The 24,244-nt window shown below is 45.9% G+C and overlaps 1 protein-coding gene across 7 annotated transcripts in view; it reads right to left on the bottom strand.

Moving 5' to 3' along the window:
• nckap1 (NCK-associated protein 1) overlaps positions 1 to 24,244 on the bottom strand; it is a 247,554-nt gene that overhangs the window by 197,151 nt on the left and 26,159 nt on the right. The window lies entirely within an intron of this gene.

The following is a 24,244-nucleotide window of genomic DNA, read 5'->3' as shown; positions in this document are numbered from 1 at the left end:
CCCCTTTCCCTCAATCACTCCACACTCACGTTCAAGCACAAACTTCATGGATTACTTTGTCTCCAAGAAGTCCATCCACGCAGCTGCCCCTGCCATCCTCCCCTTTTTACCCCTCGCTCCCAATCTCCCAACAGTTCTCCATCGACTTTAGCCCTAATCCCCAGTCACTGAAATTTCTCCCCCGCTTCCCCATGCCTCTCCACATCTCACTTCTTGCACCTCGTTACCTTGATTCCACTCCATTCAATTCCTAATCACTCAACTTCCCTTCCTTGCCTTCATGATAGCGGACACGGTCAATGGCTCCTTTTCCTCGAGTATTATCCCTCACTCTTTCAAAACCACCATTGTCATACCCACACTCAAATACTCCACCTTCAACTCATCAGTCCTAGGAACAGGAGGAGGTCATTGAGCCCCTCGAGCCTGTTCCGCCATTCAATGAGATCATGGCTGATCTGCAACCTAACTCCATATACCTGCCTTTGGCCCATATCCCTTAATACCTTTGATTAACAAAAAGCTATCAAACTTAGATTTAAAATTAATTGATCTAGCATCGACTACCATTTGCGGAAGAGCATTCCAAACTTCTACCACCCTGTGTGTGTAGAAGTGTTTCCTGATTTCACTCCTGAAAGGTCTGGCTCTAATTTTTAGCCCCCTAGTCCTAAAATCCCCAACCAGCAGAAATAGCTTCTCTCTATCTACCCTATCTGTTCCCCTTAATATCTTGAAAACTTTGATCAGCTCACCCCTTAACCTTCTAAATTCTAGGGAATACAACCTAATCTCACCTCATAACTTAACCCTTGAAGTCCGGGTATCATTCTGGTAAACCTACGCTGCACTCCCTCCAAGGCCAATATATCCTTCCTAAGGTGTGGTGCCCAGAACTGCGCTCAGTACTCCAGGTGTAGTCTAACCAGGGTTCTGAAGGGGGAGGGTGAACAGGCAGAGGTCGTGGTTCACATTGGGACCAACTACATAGGTAGGAAGAGTGATGAGGTCCTGCAGCAAGAATTTAGGGAGCTAGGTAGCAGATTAAAGAGTAGGACCTCAAAGGTTGTAATCTCTGGATTACTCCCGGTGCCACTTGCTAGTGAGGATAGAACAGACGAATGCGTGGCTAATGAGTTGGTGCAGGAGGGAGGGCTTTAGTTTCCTGGATCACTGGGCCTGCTTCTGGGGAAGGTGGGACTTGTACAAGTCGGACGGGTTGCACCTGAACCAGAGCGGGACAAATATCCTTGCGGGGAGGTTTGCTAGCACTGGCAGGGGGTTGGGAACCTGAGCAGGGAGACAGAGGAAAGGGAAACAGGGATAAAAGCAAAAGATAGGAAGGAGAAAAACAAAAGTGGTAGTCAGAGAAATCAACGGTTTAAATCAAACGTGGCCACAGTAAATAATAATTCTAATAGGTCTAAGAGCGTTAAAAAAACAAGCCTGAAGGCTTTGTGTCTTAATGCAAGGAGCATTTGTAATAAGGTGGATGAATTGGCTGCGCAAATAGAGGTAAACGAATATGATTTGGTTGGGATTACGGAAACGTGGCTCAAGGATGGCCAAGACTGGGAACTCAACATCCAGGGGTGTTCGATATTCAGGAAAGATAGGCAAAAAGGAAAGGGAGATGGGGTAGCATTACTGGTTAAAGAAGGGATTAATACAATTGCAATGAAGGATATTAGCTCTGATGATGTGGAATCTGTATGGGTAGAATTGAGAAATACTAAGGGGAAAAAAACATTAGTGGGAGTGGTATATAGACCGCCAAACAGTAAGGCGGAGGTTGGGGATGGCATTAAAAAGGAAATTAAAGAAGCGTGCAATAAAGGGCACAGCAGTCATCATGGGTGACTTTAATCTACATATAGATTGGGCCAACCAAATTAGTAACAATGCTGTGGAGGAGGATTTCCTGGAGTGTTTACGGGATGGTTTCCTGGACCAATATGTCGAGGAACCAACCAGAGATCAGGCCATCTTAGACTGTATTATGCAACGAGAAAGGATTAATTAGCAATCTTGTTGTAAGAGGCCCCTTGGGTCAGAGCGATCATAATATGATCGAATTCTTCATTAAGATGGAGAATGAAGTAGTTGACTCAGAGACAAGGGTCCTCAATTTAAATAAAGGAAACTACGATGGTCTGAGGAGCGAGTTGGGTAGGATTGATTGGGGAATGGCACTCAAAGGGTTGACGGTGGATAGGCAATGGCAAACATTCAAAGACCAAATGGATGAGCTACAGAATTTGTTCATCCCAGTTTGGCATAAAAATAAAACAAAAAAGGTGACTCAACCGTGGCTAACAAGGGAAATTAGGGATAGCATAAGATCCAAGGAGAGGACATATAAATTGGCTAGAAAAAGCAATAATCTTGAGGATTGGGAGCAGTTTAGGAGTCAACAAAGGAGGACAAAGGGATTAATTAAGAAAGGGAAAATAGAATGAGAGTAAGCTAGCAGGGAACATAAAAACTGACTGTAAAAGCTTTTATAGATATGTGAAGAGAAAAAGATTGGTGAAGTCAAGCGTAGGTCCCTTACAGTCAGAATCAGGGGAATTTATAATGGGAAACAAGGAAATGGCAGACCAACTAAATACATACTTTGGTTCTGTCTTCACAAAGGAGGACACAAATAACCTCCCAGAGATGCCGGGGAACATAGGGTCTAATGAGAGGGAGGAACTGAAAGAAATCAGTATTTGTAGGGAAATGGCGTTAGGAAAATTGATGGGACTGAAGGCCGATAAATCCCCAGGGCCTGATGGTCTACATCCCAGGATACTTAAGGAAGTGGCCCTAGAGATAGTAGATGCATTGCTGGTCATCTTCTAGAACTCGATAGACTCTGGAACAGTACCCATGGATTGGAGGGTAGCTAATGTTACCCCACTATTCAAAAAAGGTGGTCGAGAAAAAGCAGGGAATTATAGACTGGTAAGCCTGACATCGGTAGTGGGGAAAATGCTAGAGTCTATTATAAAAGATGTAATAGCAGAGCACTTGGAAAGCAGTGACAGGATCGGACAAAGTCAACATGGATTTACAAAAGGTAAATCATGCTTGACTAATCTACTGGAATTTTTTGAGGATGTTTCTATGTAATGTAACTGGTAAAATAGATAAGGGAGAACCAGTGGATGTGGTGTATTTGGACTTTCAGAAAGCTTTCGATAAAGGTCCTACATAAGAGATTAGCGTGCAAAATTAAGGCACATGGGATTGGGGGCAAGGTACTGACTTGGATAGAGGACTGGTTGGCGGACAGAAAGCAAAGAGTTGTAATATACGGGTCGTATTCCGAGTGGCAGGCAGTGACTAGTGGGGTACCGCAAGGATCGGTCCAAGGACCCCAGCTGTTCACAATATATATTAATGATCTGGACGAGGGAATTGGATGTAATATCTCCAAATTTGCAGATGACACAAAGCTGGGTGGGAGGGTAAGCTGTGAGGAGGATGTCGTGAAACTCCAGTACGATTTGGACAGGTTGGGTGATTGGGCAGAAACATGGCAAATGCACTATAATGTGGATAAATGTGAGGTTATCTACTTTGGTGGCAAAAACAGGAGGGCAGATTATTATTTGAATGGCAATAGATTGGGAGAAGGGGAAGTGCAAAGAGACCTGGGTGTTATTGTGCACCAGTCGCTGAAGGTAAGCATGCAGGTGCAGCAGGCGGTTAAGAAGGCAAATGGTATGTTGGCCTTCGTAGCAAGAGGGTTTGAGTACAAGAACAAGGATGTCTTGCTGCAGTTGTACAGGGCCTTGGTGAGACCGCACCTTGAGTATTGTGTGCAGTTTTGGTCACCTTACCGGAGGAAGGACATTCTTGCCATGGAGGGAGTGCAGCGAAGATTCACCAGGCTGATACCTGGGATGGCAGGAATGACGTACGAGGAGAGATTGTGTCGATTGGGCTTATACTCACTGGAGTTTAGAAGATTAAGAGGGGATCTCATTGAAACCTATAAAATTCTGTCAGGTCTGGACAGACTAGATGCAGAAAGGATGTTTCTGATGGCTGGGGAGTCCAGAACCAGGGGTCATAGTCTAAGGATAAGGGGTAAGCCATTTAGGACTAAAATGAGGAGGAATTTCTTTACCCAGAGAGTGGTGAACCTGTGGAATTCACTGCCACAGAGGGTGGTGGAGGCCAGTTCATTAAATATATTCAAGAAAGAGTTGGATATATTTCTTGAGGCTAAAGGGATCAAGGGATATGGGGAGAAGGCAGGGACAGGGTACTGAATTTGGATGATCAGCCATGATCTGATTGAATGGCGGAGCAGGCTCGAAGGGCCGAATGGCCTACTCCTGCTCCTATCTTCTATGTTTCTATGTTTGTATGGCTGCAATATAACTTCTACCCCCTTGTATTCTAGTCCTCTAGATATAAAGGCCAGCATTCCATTAGCCTTTTTGATTATTCTCTGTACCAGTTCATGACATTTTAATGATCTGTGTACCTGGACCCCAAGTCTCTTTGGACCTCCACTGTTTTTAGCTTTTCACCATTTAGAAAGTACCCTGTTCTATCCTTTTTAGGTCCAAAGTGGATGACCTCACATTTGCCTACAATTAAGTCAATTTGCCACAGTTTTGCCCATTCATGTAACCTGTTGATATCCCTTTGTAATTTTATGCTTTCATCTACACTGCCTATAATGCCGCCTATCTTTGTGTCATCGGCAAATTTGGACATACGGCTTTCTATGCCATCATCCAAGTCGTTAATAAATACTGTGAATATTTGAGGCCCCAACACAGATCCCTGCAGGACACCACTACATTGTATCCTGCCAATTTGAATGCCGACTCATTATCCCTACTGCCTGTCTCCTGCCGCTCAGCCAATTTCCTAACCAGGTCAATAATTTGCCCTCAATTCTGTGGGCTTCTACTTTAGTTAACAATCTCTATGTGCATTTATCAAATGCCTTCTGGAAGTCCATATAAATAACATCCATAGACATTCCCCTGTCCACTACTTTAGTCACCTCCTCAAAAAATTCAATCAGGTTTGTCAGGCATGACCTACCTTTCACAAATCCAAGCTGGCTCTCTGATTAACTGAAAATTTGAGGTGTTCAGTCACCCTATCCTTAATTATAGACTCCAGCAATTTCCCGACAAGAGGTAAGGCTAACTGGTCTAGAATTCCCTAGTTTCCCCCTCTTGCCATTCTTAAATAGCGGAGTGACATGCGGAATTTTCCAAACCAAAGGAACAGTTCCTGAATTGAGAAAACTTTGAAAGATTATAGTTAGGGCATCTGCAATGTGCTCACCTACTTCCTTTAAAACCCTGGGATGGAAACCATCTGGTCCTGGGGATTTGTCTCTCTTTAGTGCCATTATTTTCTTCATTACTGTTATTTTATTTACATTAATTTTATTTGAGAGTCCCTGTTTCAATATTAGTTTTCTTGGGATTTCTGGTCTGCTATCCATTCCTCCACTGTAAATACTGATAAAGTAATTATTCAACATGTCCACCAATTCCTCATCATTGACAACATTACCACTTTTAGTTTTTAAGGGGCCAACATTGCTCCTGACTACCCTCTTTTTCCTAACAATTGTAAAAATTATTCGTATTGATTTTGATATCCCTTGCAAGTTTCTTTTCATACTCCCTTTTCGTAGCTCTTGCTGTCTGTTTTGTGACCCTTTGCTGTTCTTTGTATCTTTCCCATTCACCGGGATCCAGCTTCTTCAATTGGAGAGTCCTCTCCAATTACCACTCATTCTAACCTTTTTTCTAAGGCCCTAGAACCCACTGTTGCCTCCCACTTTCAAGCCCATGCCTCAAAACTTTTTGAATCCTTTCAATCTGAATTCCACTGTTTTCACAACACCGAAACAGCAGGAGTGGACATGACGGCCCTAGCCAAAGGCACGAATTACATCCTCTGTGACTGAGGTGCATTATTCTTCTTTGTCCTCTTCAACTTCTCCACAGGGTTCAATATAGTTGACCCCTCAATCCTCCTCCATTGTCCAGTTCCATAGGATTACACTCCCACATATCCGAACAAAGCCAGCACATTTTTCTACATTGGTATGTCTTCCCGTCTCTACTCGGTCACCTCCAGAGTCTCCCAAGGATGCATTCTCGGCTACTCTTCATCTACTTGCTGCCTCTCTGTGATGATAGCTGCAAGCACAGTCAGCTTCTATGTTCTTGTTGACACCCAGCTTGATCTTCTCTACCACCTTCCTTAAAGCCAGGACCACTTCCATGCTGTCAGACTGCCTATCTAACATCAAGTCATGGATGATTCAGAACCTCCTCGGGAAGACTTCAGCCCCCACCATAAACTTTGCTCCCGCACCAATGACTCCATCTCCCTCTAGGACAGTTTCTCATGCTGAACTCCTTGAAGTCTGTTCAACCCAGAGCTGAGCTTCAAACCTCACGTTCTATCCATTACCAAGACCGCTTAGTTCCACCTCTGCAACATTAGCTGCTTCCACCCTTACCTCAGGCCCTCCACTGCTGCAACCCTGATCCACACTTTTGTCACCCCTCAACTCTTATTCCAAAGTCGTCTTTGCAGGCCTTTCATCTTCCATAAATTCCAAATCACCCAAACCAGTATCCTATCCTGCTCACCCATCATGCCTATCCTCACTAACTCCCAGTCCCGCAATATATTGAATGTAAAATCCTTGATTCCCATCTTCAAATACCTCCAAAAACTCACCTTACCCCATCTCTGCAACTTCCTGCAGCTTTATACCTTCTCCTTTCTGTCTCTGACTCTGGCCTTTTTCACAGTCCCTCATCGTTCACCCCACTATTGGTGGCAGAGCCTTCAGGTGCCTCATCCTACTTTCTGGAACTCTCATCTGAAACCTTGAACCTCTCCACTTCTCTCAAAACCCATCTCTGACCAAGGTTTTGTTACATTTCCTAATCTCTCCTGCCATGGCTTGGCATAGGTTTCCCTAACTAATTTCCATTTCTAAAGTGCCTGGGGACTTTTGTCTTACTTTAAAAGGCGCTATATAAACGCAAGTGGCTGTTGTTGATTAAACTGGAGCCCACTTAATAGAACTCCATTCCTACAGGGATTACTTGGGCAGTGGGAGGAGGGGAGTATAATTCAAACTAGAATGCTGTGATTTTTGATAAAAGAGGCAGCTATCTGTGTCTGTTGTTCTAACACCAAGCTTGTATTTGAAACACCTTACACAAGAAATTCCTAACTTCCTTCTCAAAATTTGTACAATGTAATAGAGAAAATTGCTCGTTTATAAATAGCTACCTCCCATCATCATTGCCCCCTAGTTGAAAAGCCTATATTTACAGTTACATAAGTAATCCTTAACACTGTTGTTTTAAAGTTTACTTCTACTTCAGTATCTGTTGGAAAAATTGGACACAGCACACGTCAGCTGTCTTCTTTCTGGTTTCATGGCTATTATTAAAGTTAAGGCTGCATTATATACATATGCATAGGTGATTCCCTCAATGCGTTACAACTGCAAATCCTATTTATAAATTGCAAATTAGTGTACATGACAGTGTCTGTATAATTTAGTTTCAGATATGCATTTATTTTCACACAAAAAAGGTAGTTCCTTTATACCAGTGGATTTCCCATGCATTGCTCACGATGTCTCCAAGCAAACATTATTTTATGCTGTGTAATGTGTAATATATCACTGATTTGTGGTAATTCAATAATTCAAATTAAGTTTTAGAGCATTATGGGAGTGTTATCGGTAGTTTTGGGTTCAAATTATGACGACCTCTATACTTGTGAAAATTATAAAATTAATGGCCTGAATTATATGTTTAGCTGTGATAAATGTTTTATTTTTCTAAAGTTAAGGATGGTAGGGAAGATGCTCCAGATAGTAGATAGATAAAGGATATGTAGAAGTAGTGAGGGAGGGAGTACATTGATGTGGTTTATGAAATGTTGGGAGGGGTGGCTGAAGGGAATGGGAACAGTGGGAGCAGCAGAGAGGTGTTGATGTTGGGGAGGATTTCCTCCCTTACCAAAGTAGTGTGGTAATGTTGGAGGGTGGTCTTGAGAGCACTGGGTTAGTGGTATCAGGATGCAGGAGCATGGGGGGAGGAGTTGTTAGCTATTGGAATAGGTTCTGTTTGGGTTGAAATATTGGAGAGATTTGGCTGTTATCAGAGAAATGAATTAAATTTAAAACTTAAAGCCAGTTCTCGGGTACACGATCAGGATATGCGATAGGGATTTTTATCAGCTGGGGAAAGACAAGAGGCAACATGGGTGTGGAGGGACAGAAGGCACAGGACCGAGAAGTGGAAGTGATGAAGGGTGGTAGAAGGAAGCAGCAAGCGGAAAAAATGGGTAGTTGATTTGGGACCTAGTGCGGCACTGGAGTGGAGAGAGAATGGGCCCACCTCAGGGCTCAGGTTAGGACAACGGAAGAGCCAGCAGGAGGAACTCTTGGGTGACAGGGATGAAGTCAATATATATACTGTCACAAAGCCAAAGTGCCACACACTATCAGCAATAGTCCCAGCCATTAAAATGGCAACTGTTGCCATCTCCAATGGGCAGGTCTGCAGCAGAAATGCAGTTGGAATACAAGAATATGAATAGGTCATTTGACTTTTTTTTTTATATCCTTAATATCTTTGCTTCCTAATTAAGCATCTGCCTTCCCTTTAAATATTTCTGCATCTATATCTTGTGGGACAGTACATTCCACATTCTCAAGTTACTCTGAGTCTACAGCACAGAAACAGGTCATTTGGCCCAACTGGTCCATGCTGGGGTTTATGCTCCGCACGAGCCTCCTCCCATCCTACTTCATCTAGCCCCACCAGCATACCCTGCAATTCCATTCTCCCTCACTTTATCTAGTTTCCCCTTAAATGCATCTATGCTATTCGTCTCAACTACTCCTTGTGGCAGCGCGTTCCACTTTCTTACCAGTCTTGGGTATAGAAGTTTCTCCTGAATTCCATATTGGATTTATTAGTGACTATCTTATATTTATGATGACTTCTAGTTTTGGACACCTCCACAAGTAGAAACATTTTCTCTAAATCTACCCTATCAAACACTTTCATAATCTTAAAGACCTCCATCAGGTCACCCTTCAGTCTTGTCTTTTCTAGAGAAAAAAAGAGCCCCAGCCTGTTCAGCCTTTCCTGATAAGTATATCCTCTCAGTTCTGGTATCATCCTTATGAATCTTTTTTGTACCTTCTCCAGTGCCTATATTTTTTTTTTGGAATACGGAGACCAGAACTGCGCACAGTACTTAGTGTTTCTAACCAAGGTTTGATACAATTTTAATATAACTTTTCCATTTTTCAATTCTACCCCCCTGGAAATGAATCTCACCACCCAGAAATATGAAATTCTTCCTAGGTTATCTGGAGTAACAATCCACAAGTTTATGTGAAGCTTGTTCAGTGAACTTAGCAACTTATGCAAAGTACACTGCAATTCATAAAAAACATGGGAAGCATGTAAAGGATTTAAACAGTCACACCAATTTTTTTTAAAATCAAAGGCTTTAAGGGCACCTATCAGAAACTATGATATTGAGACACACTCATCATATTGCTATCCAGGGAATCCTGAGGGATAACTGTCTCACCAGATTGGGCCAGAACTTCGTAGGCCCAACAAAATTGCACATGCGCGGGAAACCGGAACTTCTGCTCCCTTAAAGGAAGGGGTTCACAGGTCAAACGCGCGCGCCGGAAAGGCAGCGCGTACGCCTGGAACTTTTGTTTTTTTTGCAGGTTTCTCCGGGAGGGTAAGTCTCCAGCAGCTATGCTTATAAAAAGCAGTTGCAAGGCCTGCTTTTAACAAGGTAAGTGGTGAATTAAGTACTGTAAAATAAAAACATTTTTTCCCACAGGTTTATTATTTTTAAATACTTTAAAGAAAGGTAAGTTTATTTTTAGCCCCATTAGAAAGTGTAATTAATTTTTTCAAAAATTTAAATTGTTTAAAAGTTATTTTATGTAATTTATAGTTATTTTAAAAATGTGATTTAAAAAAAAAATTTATTTGAAGTTTTAGTTATGTTTTGGGGCTGAATTGTATTCATAGATTTGACAGGTCTTCCTGTCAAATCTATGAATACAGATTCCCTGCTACCATTGGCTCACCATGGCCCACATGATCCCAGGGGACGCTTCGAACTAACTGCGCCCCTGGGATACGCAAGCACTGCGCACCAGCAGTTGGAGCAGGCCCAGGATCAGAATCTCACATGGGCCCACAGCACAACGGCCGGCGCGCTAGCTAAGTGCAGGTCGGAGGCTTGCACCCGCGGGAAGCCTCCGACCCGAATTTCTGGGCTATTATCTTTTGGAAGTCAAATCAGACATCAAAATTTGTGTGGAAGAAAACCCACCTCTAGCTGCAACTTTTTAGCCTGAATAGATCCATTTGCCAGGCTTCCCTTTTAACTTGGGAAACACATGATTCTATGCTCTGTTTTAGCTCTAACTTCTTTCAGGATTTGGAGATTCATTGCAAGATGTTGTATATCAACCAAAAATGGGTAAAGTGTCCCTCTTGTACCTTCTGGACACCATGAAAGTAGTGGTGTCAGAGATTATACTGCACTGCAAATATGAAATCTCATCTTCAAAATTTGTAACATATGTTAACATAGCAGCATTTCACATCTGGTACCTAAACCTGCATCCAGCCCAGATTGATGGAATGATGGTTTATTTTATCCATTAGCTTTGACGGCCCAATGGGAAATAAAGTTAAGAAGCCTCAACTCTCTTATAGGTACTTTTGGACTCATCCACCTAGAAGTCAGCATTACTTGGTGATCTCTCACAAAGAAACAACAGGACGGATATTACATAGAATGTATAACACAGATACAGGCCATTTGTCCCAACTAGTCTCTGCTGGTGTTCATACTCCACACAAGTCTCCTCCCATTCCATCTACCTCATCTCAGCCTTTCAGCATATCTTTCTATTCCCTTTCCTCTCAAGTTTCCTTTTGAAAGCATCTAAGCTATTTGCCTCAACCACTTCCTATGGTAGTGGGTTCCACATTCTAACCACTCCGCGTAAAAAAATTTCTCCTTATTTCCCTGTTGGATTTATTAGCAACCATCTTATATTTATAGCCCCTAATTTTGGATTCTCCTACAAGTGGAAACATTTTCTCCACATCTACCTTGTCCAATCCATTCATAATTTTAAAGATCTCTATCAGGTCACCTCTAAGTCTTTTCTCTTTTCTAAAGAAAAAAGCCCCAATCTGTTCAATCTTTCCAGATAGCTGTAATCTCAGTTCTGGTGCCATCCTTGAAAAACTTTTTTGCAAGCTTGGTTTCTGATAAACTGAAAGTGCAGCCTAAACTATAGGCAAATGCAGTCTCTTTAAAAAGAACAAAGTTGCATATACACCTTTCATGCCTTCAGAACGTCCCAAAATGTCGTACACCCAATTAATTACTTTTGAAGTGCAGTGACTGTTTTGTAGGCATATACAGCACACAGCAAATAAGAAAAATGACTAGTTCATCTATTTAAATGGTATTGATTGCAGAATGAATGTTGGCCTGGAAAACACCCTGCTCTTCTTCAAATAGGATCATTGGCATCCAGCTGAATAAGCAGATAGGATCTCGGTTAATTTTTAAAAGTCCAGAACGTTAGAAACACCAGCCCATTCCACAACATGCTCCTTCTACACAACTTACTTGCAACTTCTGGTCACAAACAGAATATCCATCAACCCTGCAAATGAAGTCTGGGCAATAAGAACATAAGAAATAGGAGCAGCAGTAGGCCATTTGGCCCCTTGAGCCTGCTCCACCATTCAATAAGATCATGGCTGATCTTCTACCTCATCTTCACTTTCCTGCACTATCCGCATATCCCTCTATTCCCTTAATATTCAAAAATCTATCGATCTCTGTCTTGAATATACTCAATGACTGAGCCTCCACAGCCCTCTGGGGTAGAGAATTCCAAAGATTCACCATCCTCTGAGTGAAGAAATTTCTCCTCATCTCAGTCCTAAATGGCCGACCCCTTATTCTGAGACTGTGACCCCTGGTTCTGGACTCCCCAGCCAGGGGAAATATCCTCCCTGCATCTACCCTGTCAAGTCCTGTAAGAATTTTGTATATTTCAATGAGATCACCTCGCATTCTTCTAAACTCTAGAGAATATAGGCCTAGTCTACTCAATCTCTCCTCATGGGACAATCCCCCCCCCCCATCCCAGGAATCAGTCTGGTGAACCTTCATTGCACTTCCTCTATTGCAAGTATATCCTTCCTTAGGTAAGGAGACCAAAACTATACACAATACTCCAGGTGTGGTCTCATCAGGGCCCTATATAATTGCATTAAGACGTCTTTACTCTTATACTCAAATCCTCTTGTAATAAAGGCCAACCTACCATTTGCTTTCCTAATTGCTTGCTGTACCTGCATGTTAACTTTCAGTGATTTGTGTACAAGGACACCAAGGTCCCTCTGAACACCAACATTTCCCAATCTCTCACCATTTAAAAAATACTCTGCTTTTCTATTTTTATTACCAAAGTGGATAACTTCACATTATATTCCATTTGCCATGTTCTTGCCCACTCACTTAGCCTGTCTATATCCCCTTGAAGCCTCTTTGCATACTCCTCACAACTTACATTCCCACCCAGCTTTGTATCATCAGCAAACTTGGATATATTACATTTGGTCCCCTCATCCAAATCATTGATGTAGATTGTGAATAGCTGAGGCCCAAGCACTGATCCTTGCGGTACCCCACAAGTTACAGCCTGCCAACCCGAAAATGACCCATTTATTCCTACTCTGTTTTCTGTCCGTTAACCAATCCTCAATCCATGCTAGTATATTACCCCCAATCCCATGAGCACTAATTTTGTTCAATAACCTCTTGTGTGGCACCTTATCGAATGCAGGTCACTATGTTTTTGTAAGCTTTTCTCCTTAAAAACAGCAGTAATTTGTTTAACATTTGTATTAATGCAGCCTAGGAAAACCAGAGAATTATATTACTAACTCTAAGCTTCTCCAATTAGATCACAAATGGCATGAATGAGGAAAGCCACTGGCTCGGCCTAGCACATCCACCCAGAGAGGCAGTTTCTCTCTTTTTAAACAATTCCAGGAATGTTGTCTCCTCTATCCTGCCTGAAAGTCAATCTACACGTTGATCAGTCAGAGTGAAGAACTTTCTGGTAACAGTCCTAAATTTCCCTTTTGGTAGTTTGAATCTGTGCCCTCTAATCATAGTTCAGTTGGAAATAGTAAATAATAAGAAAGTCAGGAACACTATGTTTTATATGCCTCTCTTGTCACCCTCCTTTCAAGACTATAAAGCCCAAGTTTTTCTGATTTTCCTTGTAGCTCAACAATGCTGCAGAAAGGTTAGTCTCATAGCTTTTCACTGCACCATCTCCAGGGCCTGCATGTATTCTTTGGGTCACATTATTTCATATAAGTTGTATACATTGATTTTAAATTCAATTTCTCTATTTGGTGTACTCAGGCCATGTAGCCCAAAGTCAAGGAGAGGGTAATCTAATCCTCACTGTCTTTCCCAATCAATAGGATATTCATTTCCCTGGCCAACCAGTAAAGGATGCTGACTGGGCCTGCAGAAATAAGCTGCTCACCATTTGGTAGGAAATTCAAAAGTATTAGTCCAGAACCTAAGCTCCAGTTAAGTGCAGTTTGGTGTAGTCATGCAAATCATAATGGTTCCATGTTGAAACCAAATAATCAGATCTATGGTTAATCTATGTGTCAGCAGTACTGAAGGAGTACTGCACTGTCGAAGCTGCCGTTTGCCATTTCGGATGAGATGTTAAACTGAGGCCCCTCAGGTGGATGTAAAAGATCCCATTGTGGCGTACCGATCACAGAACGGACACAATCCGCTTTCCGGTCCGTAGACTATAAATCAGGCGTCATGCCTTTAAGAAGGATCACACCTTTAAGAAACTCGATCTGCAACATAGTTAAGCCCAGAGCGGGGGAGGAGCAGTCGAAGCTGTGGACTGATGAAAGACAGTTGTACTTTGTGTAGTCTGACTCCATTTTATGTTCAGCATGCAGCCTCAACAATTAAACCTTTTCTGTTGAACCTCTCCGAGTTCAGTATTTTTTTTGCTAGGAGTACGTAGACTCCTACATTGGTGACCCCGACGCTCAGGACGACTCCTAAGCGTAACCATGGCTGACACAAACGCAGTTTCTGTGAAGCTGCCGGAGTTCTGGGAGAACCTGGCCACCGCCTGGTTCCTTCAAGCCAAATCGCAATTCCGACTCTGCGGCATCACCGCCGACGCAACGATGTACAACTACCTCCTTGCCTCCCTGGGCAGCTCCACAATCACGAAAGTCTGGACAACACTACAAAACCCTCTGGAGGAAGGCAAGTACGCACATCTCAAGGCCGCGCTCATTAAAAAATTCACACCCTCCCAATTCGTGCGCAACTGCCACCTCCTCGACCTCCCGGGCCTCGGTGACTCCACGCCGTCAGACTTGCTCTCACACATGCTTGCTCTGACCGATGAGAAACCACCCGGCTCCCTCTTCCGCACGCTCTTTATCCGCCAACTACCTCCCAGCATCCGCCCGGCGATCGTGGCATCCAGCCTCACGGACCGCGAGGCCCTGGCCGACAAACTCCTGTCCGCCAGCTCCAACCACGCCGTCACCCCCGACCTGGCCTCCGCAGCGTCGGCGCGCGCTCCATCCTCAATTGCTCGGCCACGAGGCCCCCCAAACCCGCCGACCCAGGGCTACTGCCACTTCCATACCCGGTTCGGCACACGGGCATGCCGCTGCAGCCATCCCTGCACGTTTCCAACCGCCCCCACACCGGCCGACACGATGGCCGTGGGGCAAGCAGGCGCACTGCTGTACATTACGGACAGCGCCTCCGGACGCCGTTTCCTATGCGACACGGGCGCGCAGCGCAGCATCATCCCCGCGTCCGCCCTCGAGATCCAGCGAGGCGGCCGCGGTCCTGCGCTGGCTGCTGCCAACGGCACCGACATCCGGACGTACGGCACCCGCACCATCGACCTCGCAGGCCGCCGCTACCACTGGGAGTTTATCACCGCCAAGGTGCTCGCCCCGCTCCTCGGTGCGGATTTCCTGTGCGCCCACGGCCTGTTGGTCGACATGCCTCGGCGCCACCTCGTGCACATGAACACCATGTCACCTGTCCCGGGTGCCATGGGGCCCCCCCCCCCAACCCGCCGAAATGGCGTGGCAGTGCTGCGCTCGCTCAACGGACGACTACTCAGCACTCCTAGCTAAGTTCCCAGCCCTCACCAACCCGACCTTCTCCGCGAAGGTTGCTAAGCACGGGGTAGAACACTTCATCCCCACCACAGGCCCACCGGTGTATACCCACGCCCGCAGGCTGGGCCCGGCCAAGCTGGAGATCGCGCGGGCAGAGTTCGCCACAATGGAACAGTTCGGCATCATCCGCCGCTCCAACAGCCCCTGGGCCTCCCCACTCCACATCGTCACCAAACCCGACGGGGGATGGCGCCCCTGCAGGGACTACCGGCACCTAAACGACGCCACCATGCCGGATCGGTACCCAACCCGACGGGGGATGGCGCCCCTGCAGGGACTACCGGCACCTAAACGACGCCACCATGCCGGATCGGTACCCCATACCGCACATTCAAGACCTCTCGGCTAGACTGGCCGGCCGCTCACTCTTCTCCAAAGTCGACCTGGTGCGCAGTTACCATCAGGTGCCAGTCCACCCCACGGACGTTCCCAAGACGGCCATAATCACCCCTTTTGGGCTATTCAAGTTCCTCCGAATGCCCTTCGGCCTCAAAAGCGCGGCCCAGGCCTTCCAGCGGCTCATGGACTCGGTCCTCCGGGACCTGAAGTTCCTCTTTGTCTACCTGGATGACATCCTGGTAGCTAGTTCCTCCAAGCAGGAACACATCGAGCACCTCCGCACCCTGTTCCAGCGGCTCAGTGAGCACGGGCTCATCATCAGCCCAGCCAAGTGCCAATTCGGCCTCAGCAGGATCGAATTCCTCGGCCACCACATCACGCAGGACGGAGCCATTCCCCTGCCCGCCAAGTTGCAAGCCGTCCAGCAGTTCCCCCGGCCTACCACCATCAAAGGCCTCCAGGAGTTCTTGGGGATGATCAACTTTTACAACCGCTTCATTCCTGGAGCAGCCTCCCTCATGCGACCCCTATACGAAGCCCTCCGGGGTAAGAAAGACAGAATGGCGAGCAAGTGGTCGGCGGACATGTTGACCGCTTTCGACTCGACCAAAAAGGCGCTCGCCGACGCCACCATGCTCGCTCACCCACAGCCCAACGCCAGGGAGGCCCTCACCACGGACGCCTCCGACCACGCGGTCGGCGCAGTGTACGAACAGTGGGTCGACGGGGCCTGGCAACCGCTGGCCTTTTTCAGCCGCCAACTGCACCCCCCGGAGGGCAAATACAGCGCCTTTGACCGCGAGCTCCTCGCACTGTACCTGGCAGTCTGCCATTTTAGATTTCTTCTGGACGGCCGCCCCTTCACCGCGTTTGTCGACCACAAACCCCTGACATTCGCGATGGCAAAATCTGCGGACCCGTGGTCAGCCAGGCAACAACGCGAGCTCGCCGCGGTGTCCGAATTCACCACGACATCCGGCACGTCTCCGGTCGAGACAACGTGGTGGCCGACTGCCTATCCCGCCCCGCCGTCCACCTGGCAGTGGACTATGCTCAACTGGCAGCGGAGCAACGCACCGACCCCGATCTGCTCTCCGCGCCCACTACCCTCCCAGGGCTGCGACTGACCGACGTCGCCTGCGGCCCGTCCGCCGTCAGTCAAATGCGACACCTCCTTGGCGCAACCCCGCCCCGTAGTCCCGGCGAAAACGGGTGTTCGACATCGTCCACGGCCTCTCTCACCCCGGCACCCGCGCGTCCATTAGACTGGTGGCCAACCGATTTGTCTGGCGCGGCCTGCGCAAAGATGTGCGCGTCTGGGCCAGATCCTGCATAGCTTGCCAGCGTGCCAAAATCCACCAGCACGTCAAAGCCCCACTCGAGGAGTTCACCGTGCCAGAAAGAAGGTTCGACCATGTCCACATCGACCTCGTCGGGCCCCCTGCCGCCATCACAAGGTCACACGCACCTGCTGACAATCGTGGACCGTACCACCCGCTGGCCCGAGGCCATTCCACTCACGTCCACCGCCATAGCGAGAGCGTTCATCGGTACCTGGGTCGCTCGGTTCGGCGTCCCCTCCGACATGACGTCGGATAGAGGCCCGCAGTTCACCTCTGATCTGTGGGCCGCCATCGCCCGAAACCTCGGGGTGGCCGTTCACTGCACCACGGCTTACCACCCCCAAGCCAACGGACTGTGCGAGCGTTTCCACAGGTCCGTGAAGGCGTCCCTCCGCGCCAGCCTCGAGGACGAGGCTTGGATCGACTGCCTCCCGTGGGTGCCACTCGGCCTACGCTCCGCGGTCAAGGAAGACCTGCAAGCCTCGGCGGCGGAACTCGTGTACGACCAGCCGCTGCGCATACCCGGAGAGTTCCTGCCCACCGCCACGACCCCCTGGTCGGCTGACCAGCAACGCCGCGCTTTCGCCAGCCGAGCACAACAGTTCGCTCCGGTACCCACCGGCCGGCACGGCGAAGCAGCAACCCGCGTACCACCTAGCCTGCACATGGCCAAGTTTGTTTTCGTGCGCCATGACGCCCACCGAGGACCTCTACGGCCCCCATACGACGGACCCTACAAGGTACTCCAGACGGGGAACAAGTTCTTCCTCCTCGAAGTGGGCGGCAGAACTGACAAGGTGTCGGTCGACCGGCTCAAGCTGGCGCACCTAGAGCCAGGCGAACCCATTCAAGTGGGCCAACCCCCACCGCGTGGCAGACCGCCCAAGAGCCCGACGCGTCCGACCGCCCCGCTCCCGACACCAACCGCCAAGAGCCATTCCGGCCGTGCCATCAAGTCGCCACGCCGGTTCGTACACTCCCTACGAGCAGATTCTGGGGGGAGCCTGAAATGAAGAGTAGATTTGCCTTTCTAAATCTAGGCTTTATTAACCTTAGAAACTCAGCAGCACATCTTCAACACCCAGTCCCAACCAAGGCTGTAGAGAACTGAATTTAAGATGGCCACCACAAATCACATGACATCAACTACCAATGAGTTTACAACATACATCTCAAGGCAGGAAACAGACAACCAATCACAATACTTCTTACAAAACAAGAATCACCACCACATTCACCCCTCCTTTTAAAACATACTCCAACCTAGGTAGCCTTTACAATTTACAATTAATTATTTATAACTAAAACAATACAAATATAATATTTCAACAATTTTAAAACATTACTATCAAATTATTTTAAAAGTCCATTTTCAATCGGTCGACCGGATATCTCGTTCGTGTCGACCTTCTTAACCTTTTGTTAGAATGGAGCGATGTCTTCAACCGGAACGATTTAATGCTGACCCTAATTCTGCAGGAGTGGATGATAAATGGAAACACTGGTATCGTACATTTAAGAGCTTTTTGGGTGTGTTGGATCAAGAGTCTCTAAATAAGTTGAATATACCGATCAACTACATTGCTCCAGATATGTATAAGTATATCTTGGACTGTGAAACTTACGAATTGGCTATTGCTACATTGGAAAAGATTTTTGTTAAACCAAAGAATGAGGTATTTGCACGTCATCTTCTATCTGCCCATAGGCAGCAGGTGGGAGAATCTTTGGATGCTTATTTACAAGCACTTCGGCGCCTTGGTGCTAACTGTAATTATAAGGCCGTGTCGGCAGAAGAATATAAGGAAGAATCGGTACGGGATGCTTTTATTAATGGATTACTGTCTAGATCAATTCGTCAGCGGTTATTAGAAAATAAGACTTTGGATCTCAAGAGTGCTTTTGAGCAAGCCTCTACATTGGATTTGGCTCAGAGAAGTTCGGATTCTTACGCTCTTTTTAATCGGCCTGCGACTGTGGTTTCGGCAGTTCCGGATGAAAAGGAATTATGTGGACTTCATAGGAGTGGTTTACCAGATTCTGAAACAGTTTCTACTTCGGCTGCTGTTGCCTCTAGGATTCAGAAGTGTTATTTTTGTGGGAACGCCCGGCACCCTCGTCTGAAGTGTCCTGCTCGGGAGGCTGTGTGTAGTAAATGTGGCAAGAGAGGTCATTATGCACGTGTTTGTAAATCAATTGCCTCCTCTGCGACTATTCAGCCTTTAGATAGGGCGTTTATTGCATCAGTTTCTGCTGCCTTTGCTCATGGCCTAAATAAAGCTATAGTTACGGCCCAAGTTAATGGGTTAGAAGTGAAGGCCCTTATAGATATGGGCAGTACCGAGAGTTTTATAAGTCTTCGGTTTGTGAAGGAGAAGCGTTTGAAAATTTCGCCTGTTACTTATCAGGTGTGTATGGCTCAGACGACTCTCACCTCACAAGTAGCTGGTTGTTGCCTTGTGAAATTAATTCTTCTAGGTAATACGTATACTGATATACGCCTATCTGTTTTGCCTAATCTCTGTGCGGATATTTTGATTGGTCATATGTGCTTCAATTACACGAGTCTCAGTCTTTCTTTTGGAGGAACTAAGCCACCTTTATCTTGTGGATTAACTTCTTTATCCATTTCTCCATTATCACTTTTTTCCAATTTGATGCCGGATTGTAAGCCAATTGCTACCAAGTCAAGAAGGTATAGCAGTCAGGATAAAGAATTTATTAATTCTGAAGTTCAACGTCTTTTATTGGAAGGAATCATTGAACCGAGTTGTTCGCCCTGGCGGGCACAAGTAGTTGTCACCACTAACGAGAGACATAAGAAACGAACGGTGATAGACTACTCTCAAACTATTAATAGGTATACTCAATTAGATGCGCACCCTTTGCCCAAGATTGATGAGCTTATCAACAAAGTATCTCAGTATAAGGTTTTTAGCACTATTGACCTAAAGAGTGCTTATCATCAGATTCCTATTGTTAAGAGGGATCAACCATATACGGCCTTTGAGGCTGGCGGAAAGCTGTATCAATTTTGCTGAGTACCATTTGGTGTTACTAATGGTGTTGCCTGTTTTCAACGGGCAATGGATGCTTTTATAAGTGATAACTCTCTCTCTGACACCTTTTCATATTTAGATGACATCACGGTGTGTGGCAAATCAAGGGTGGAGCATGATTCTAATTTAGAAAGATTCCTTCAAGCTGCGGAAAAAGTTGGTTTAACTTTCAATAAAGAGAAGTGTATCTTTTCGACCACTGAGGTAAATCTACTGGGGTATATTATCTCGGGAAACAAGATTAAACCAGATCCAGAACGCCTGCGACCATTGATAGAATTAGTAGGACAAGGTAAATCAAAGGCTTTGCAATGAGTGGTTGGACTGTTTTCTTATTATTCTAATTGGATTGCAAACTTTTCGCAGAAGATCCAGCCCCTTATTCGGGTTACGACATATCCTCTATCATGGGAGGCCAGGACGTGTTTTGATCATTTCAAAAAGGATATTCTTGGAGCAGTTGTGCATTCTATTGATGAGCACGTTCCCTTTGTGATTGAGACGGACGCTTCCGATTTTGCAATTGGGGCTACTCTGAACCAAAATGGAAGACCTGTGGCCTTTTTCTCACGTACTTTGAACAATAGTGAGAAAAGACACTCAATAGAGAAAGAGGCGTATGCAATAGTAGAAGCACTGCGTAAATGGAGACATTATTTATCGGGGCGACATTTTACGTTGGTAACTGACCAAAAATCTGTGTCCTTTATGTTTGATGTCAAACATTTTGGAAAGATCAAGAATGATAAAATAATGAGGTGGAGGATTGAGTTGGCATGCTACCATTTTGATATAGTTTACCGTCCGGGGAAGGATAATGTTGCTGCTGATGCGCTGTCGAGGGCTTATTGTTCGGTGATTCACGGAGATACGCTTATTAATCTTCATAATGCTTTGTGCCATCCTGGTGTTACGAGGATGATACACTTCGTACGCAGTAAGAATTTGCCCTTTTCAGTTGAAGACGTCAAGCGGATGACTTCATCATGTTCTATCTGTGCTCGGTGTAAACCGAATTTCTTTAAGCCTCAACGAGCTCATCTTATAAAGGCTACTTCTCCTTTTGAACGTTTGAGCGTTGATTTTAAGGGGCCTCTTCCTTCGACGACTCAGAATCGATATATATTTATTGTTGTGGATGAGTTTTCAAGGTTCCCTTTTGCTTTTCCTTGCGCAGACCTATCAGCTGCTACAGTTATCAAATGTCTGACTCAACTTTTTGTCATCTTTGGGATGCCTGCTTATATCCATTCGGATCAGGGAAGTTCTTCTATGTCTTCCCAGTTGAAGGAATACCTCCAGAGTCGGGGAATCTCTACTAGTAGAACTACCCCGTATAATCCCCAGGGTAATGGACAGTGCGAACGATATAATGGGGTGATCTGGAAGGCAGTTATGTTGGCTTTGACCTCCCGGAACCTTAATAATAATCAGCACATTCACCCCTCCTTTTAAAACATACATTTAAGATGGCCACCACAAATCACATGGCATCAACTACCAATGAGTTTACAGCATACATCTCAAGGCAGGAAACAGACAACCAATCACAATACTTCTTACAAAACAAGAATAATCACCACATTGCCGTGTGGCGTACCAATCACAGAACGGACACAATCCGCTTTCCGGTCCGTAGGCTATAAATCAGGTGTCATGCCTTTAAGAAGGATCACACCTTTAAGAAACTCGATCTGCAACATAGTTAAGCCCAGAGCGGGGGAGGGGCAGTCGAAGCTGTGCACTGATGAAAGACAGTTGTACTTTGTGTAGTCTCTGACTCCATTTTATGTTCAGCATGCAGCCTCAACAATTAAACCTTTTCTATTGAACCTCTCCGAGTTCAGTATTTTTTTTGCTAGGAGTACGTAGACTCCTACACAATACACTATTTTGAAAAAGAGCAGGGGATTTCTCTCCGGTGTCCTGACCAATATTTGTCACTCAATCAACATCATTTTTTAAATTTTTTTTAATTAGTTCCTGGGATGTGGGTGTTGCTGGCAAGGCCAGCATTTATTGCCCATCTCTAATTGCCCTCGAGAAGGTGGTGGTGAGCCGCCTGTTTGAACTGCTGCAGTCCGTGTGGCGAAGGTACTCCCACAGTGCTGTTGGGTAGAGAGTTCCAGGATTTTGACCCAGCGACGATGAAGGAACAGCGATACATTTCCAAGTCAGGTTGGTGTGTAACTTAGAGGGGAATTTGCAGGTGGTGGTGTTCCCATGTGCCTGCTGCCCTTGTCTCTCTAGCTGGTAGAGGTCGTGGGTTTGGGAGGTGCTGTCTAAGTAGCCTTGGCAAGTTGCTGCAGTGCATCTTGTAGATGGTACACACTGCAGCCACAGTGCGCCGGTGGTGGAGGGAGTGAATGTTTAAGGTGGTGGATGGGGTGCCAATCAAGCAGGCTGCTTTGTCCTGGATGGTGTCGAGCTTCTTGAGTGTTATTGGAGCTGCACTCATCCATGCAAGTGGAGAGTATTCCATCACACTCCTTACTTGTGCCTTGTAGATGGTGGAAAGGCTTTGGGGAGTCAGGTGGTGAGACACTTGCCACAGAATACCCAGCCTCTGGCCTGCTCTTGTGGCCACAGTATTTATGTGGCTGGCCTAGTTAAGTTTCTGATCAATGGTGACACCCAAGATGTTGACGGTGGGGATTCGGCAATGCTAATGCCGTTGAATGTCAAGGGGCAGTGGTTAGACTCTCTCTTGTTGGAGATGGTCATTGTCTGGCACTTAAGTGGCAAGTAACATTAGTGCCACACATCAGCCCACACCTGAATATCATCCAGGTCTTGCTGCATGCGGGCATGGACTGCTTCATTATCTGAGGAGTTGTGAATGGAACTGAACACTGTGCAATCATCCCCACTTCTGACCTTATGATGGAGGGAAGATCATTGATGAAGCAGCTGAAGATGGTTGGGCCTAGGACACCGCTTTGAGGAAGTCCTGCAGCAATGTCATCATTGGCCCTGAAATTAGGATCGGGGGCTTGCCGCGCGGGCAAGCCCCCGATCTGCACTCACCCTGCGTGCTGACATCTGAAGCCCGGGCCTGCTCGCATTTCCTGTCACTGGCCCGGTTCAGATGTCGGCGTGATGTGCTTACCTGATCCAGCGGCGTAGTTAGTGCGATGTGCCGGCTGGGATCAGGTGAGCACTGTGCAGCCACAATCAGGGGAGGGGAAACTCATTCATGAGTTTGACAGTAAGAGCTGTCAAACTCATGAAAAGTATGGGCTGCCAAAACACTACTTTAACTTTAAATAAAATTTTAAAAAACATCCCACTGATTATATTAACTATAAATAAGTTTTTTAAAATGTTTTAAACAATTAATCAATTTTTTGTAAAAAATAAATTTTTTAAAAATAGGGTCTAAAACTAAACTTACCTTACTGTAAATTCTTTAAAAATAACAAACTTGTGGAAAAAAAATTTCTACATTGTACTAAAAGCCCACTTACCTGTAAAACTAAATACTTACGTCTGGTTTTTCCACGCGTAAAGACCGGAGGCCTTTACACTCGGGCAACTGAGAAAAAAAAAAGGAATTTCACTGCGCACGCGCCTGTGCAGTCACGCGCGTTCTGCCTCTTAACCCCTTGGGTCAGAGGACAGGAAATGCCAGTTTTCAGCGCATGCGCTGTGCATGCTGAAAACCGGCAATTCCTCCGGGCACACGCGTGAGTACCCCACCCGGAATTACTGGGCCATTATCACATTGCTGCTTGTGGGAGCTTGCTGTCCACAATTGGCTGCCGCATTTCCTACATTACAATAGTGACTACACTTCAAAAGTACTTCAATGGCTGTAAAGCACTTTGGGACGTCCTGATGTCGTGAAAGGCACTATATAAATCCAAGTCTTTCTTTAATTAACTTTGAATATGACATAAGAACACACGGAATGTATGCAGGATAGAGACGACAACATTCCTGATGAATAATACCAGTTTAGATAGGGTATAATCATCATACAAGCATCCAATCCATATGTCCAAAGGGGACATTGTAGTTCAGTCCAAAATGACCCCACACTATCTTAGTGTAATAAGTGTAGTACAGGAAACTCTGTGCTATCCGGCACCGACGGGACCGAGCTGTTGCCGTTCCCTCAAAACTGCCGGACACACCAGCGTTAATGTTG

Source organism: Somniosus microcephalus, chromosome 4 (assembly GCF_052327205.1).
Source record: "Somniosus microcephalus isolate GS21.2 chromosome 4, FLI_Smic_1.0, whole genome shotgun sequence".
NCBI lineage: Eukaryota > Metazoa > Chordata > Chondrichthyes > Squaliformes > Somniosidae > Somniosus > Somniosus microcephalus.
Note: the sequence above shows the minus strand (reverse complement) of the source record. Positions and strands in the feature narration are given on the sequence as shown.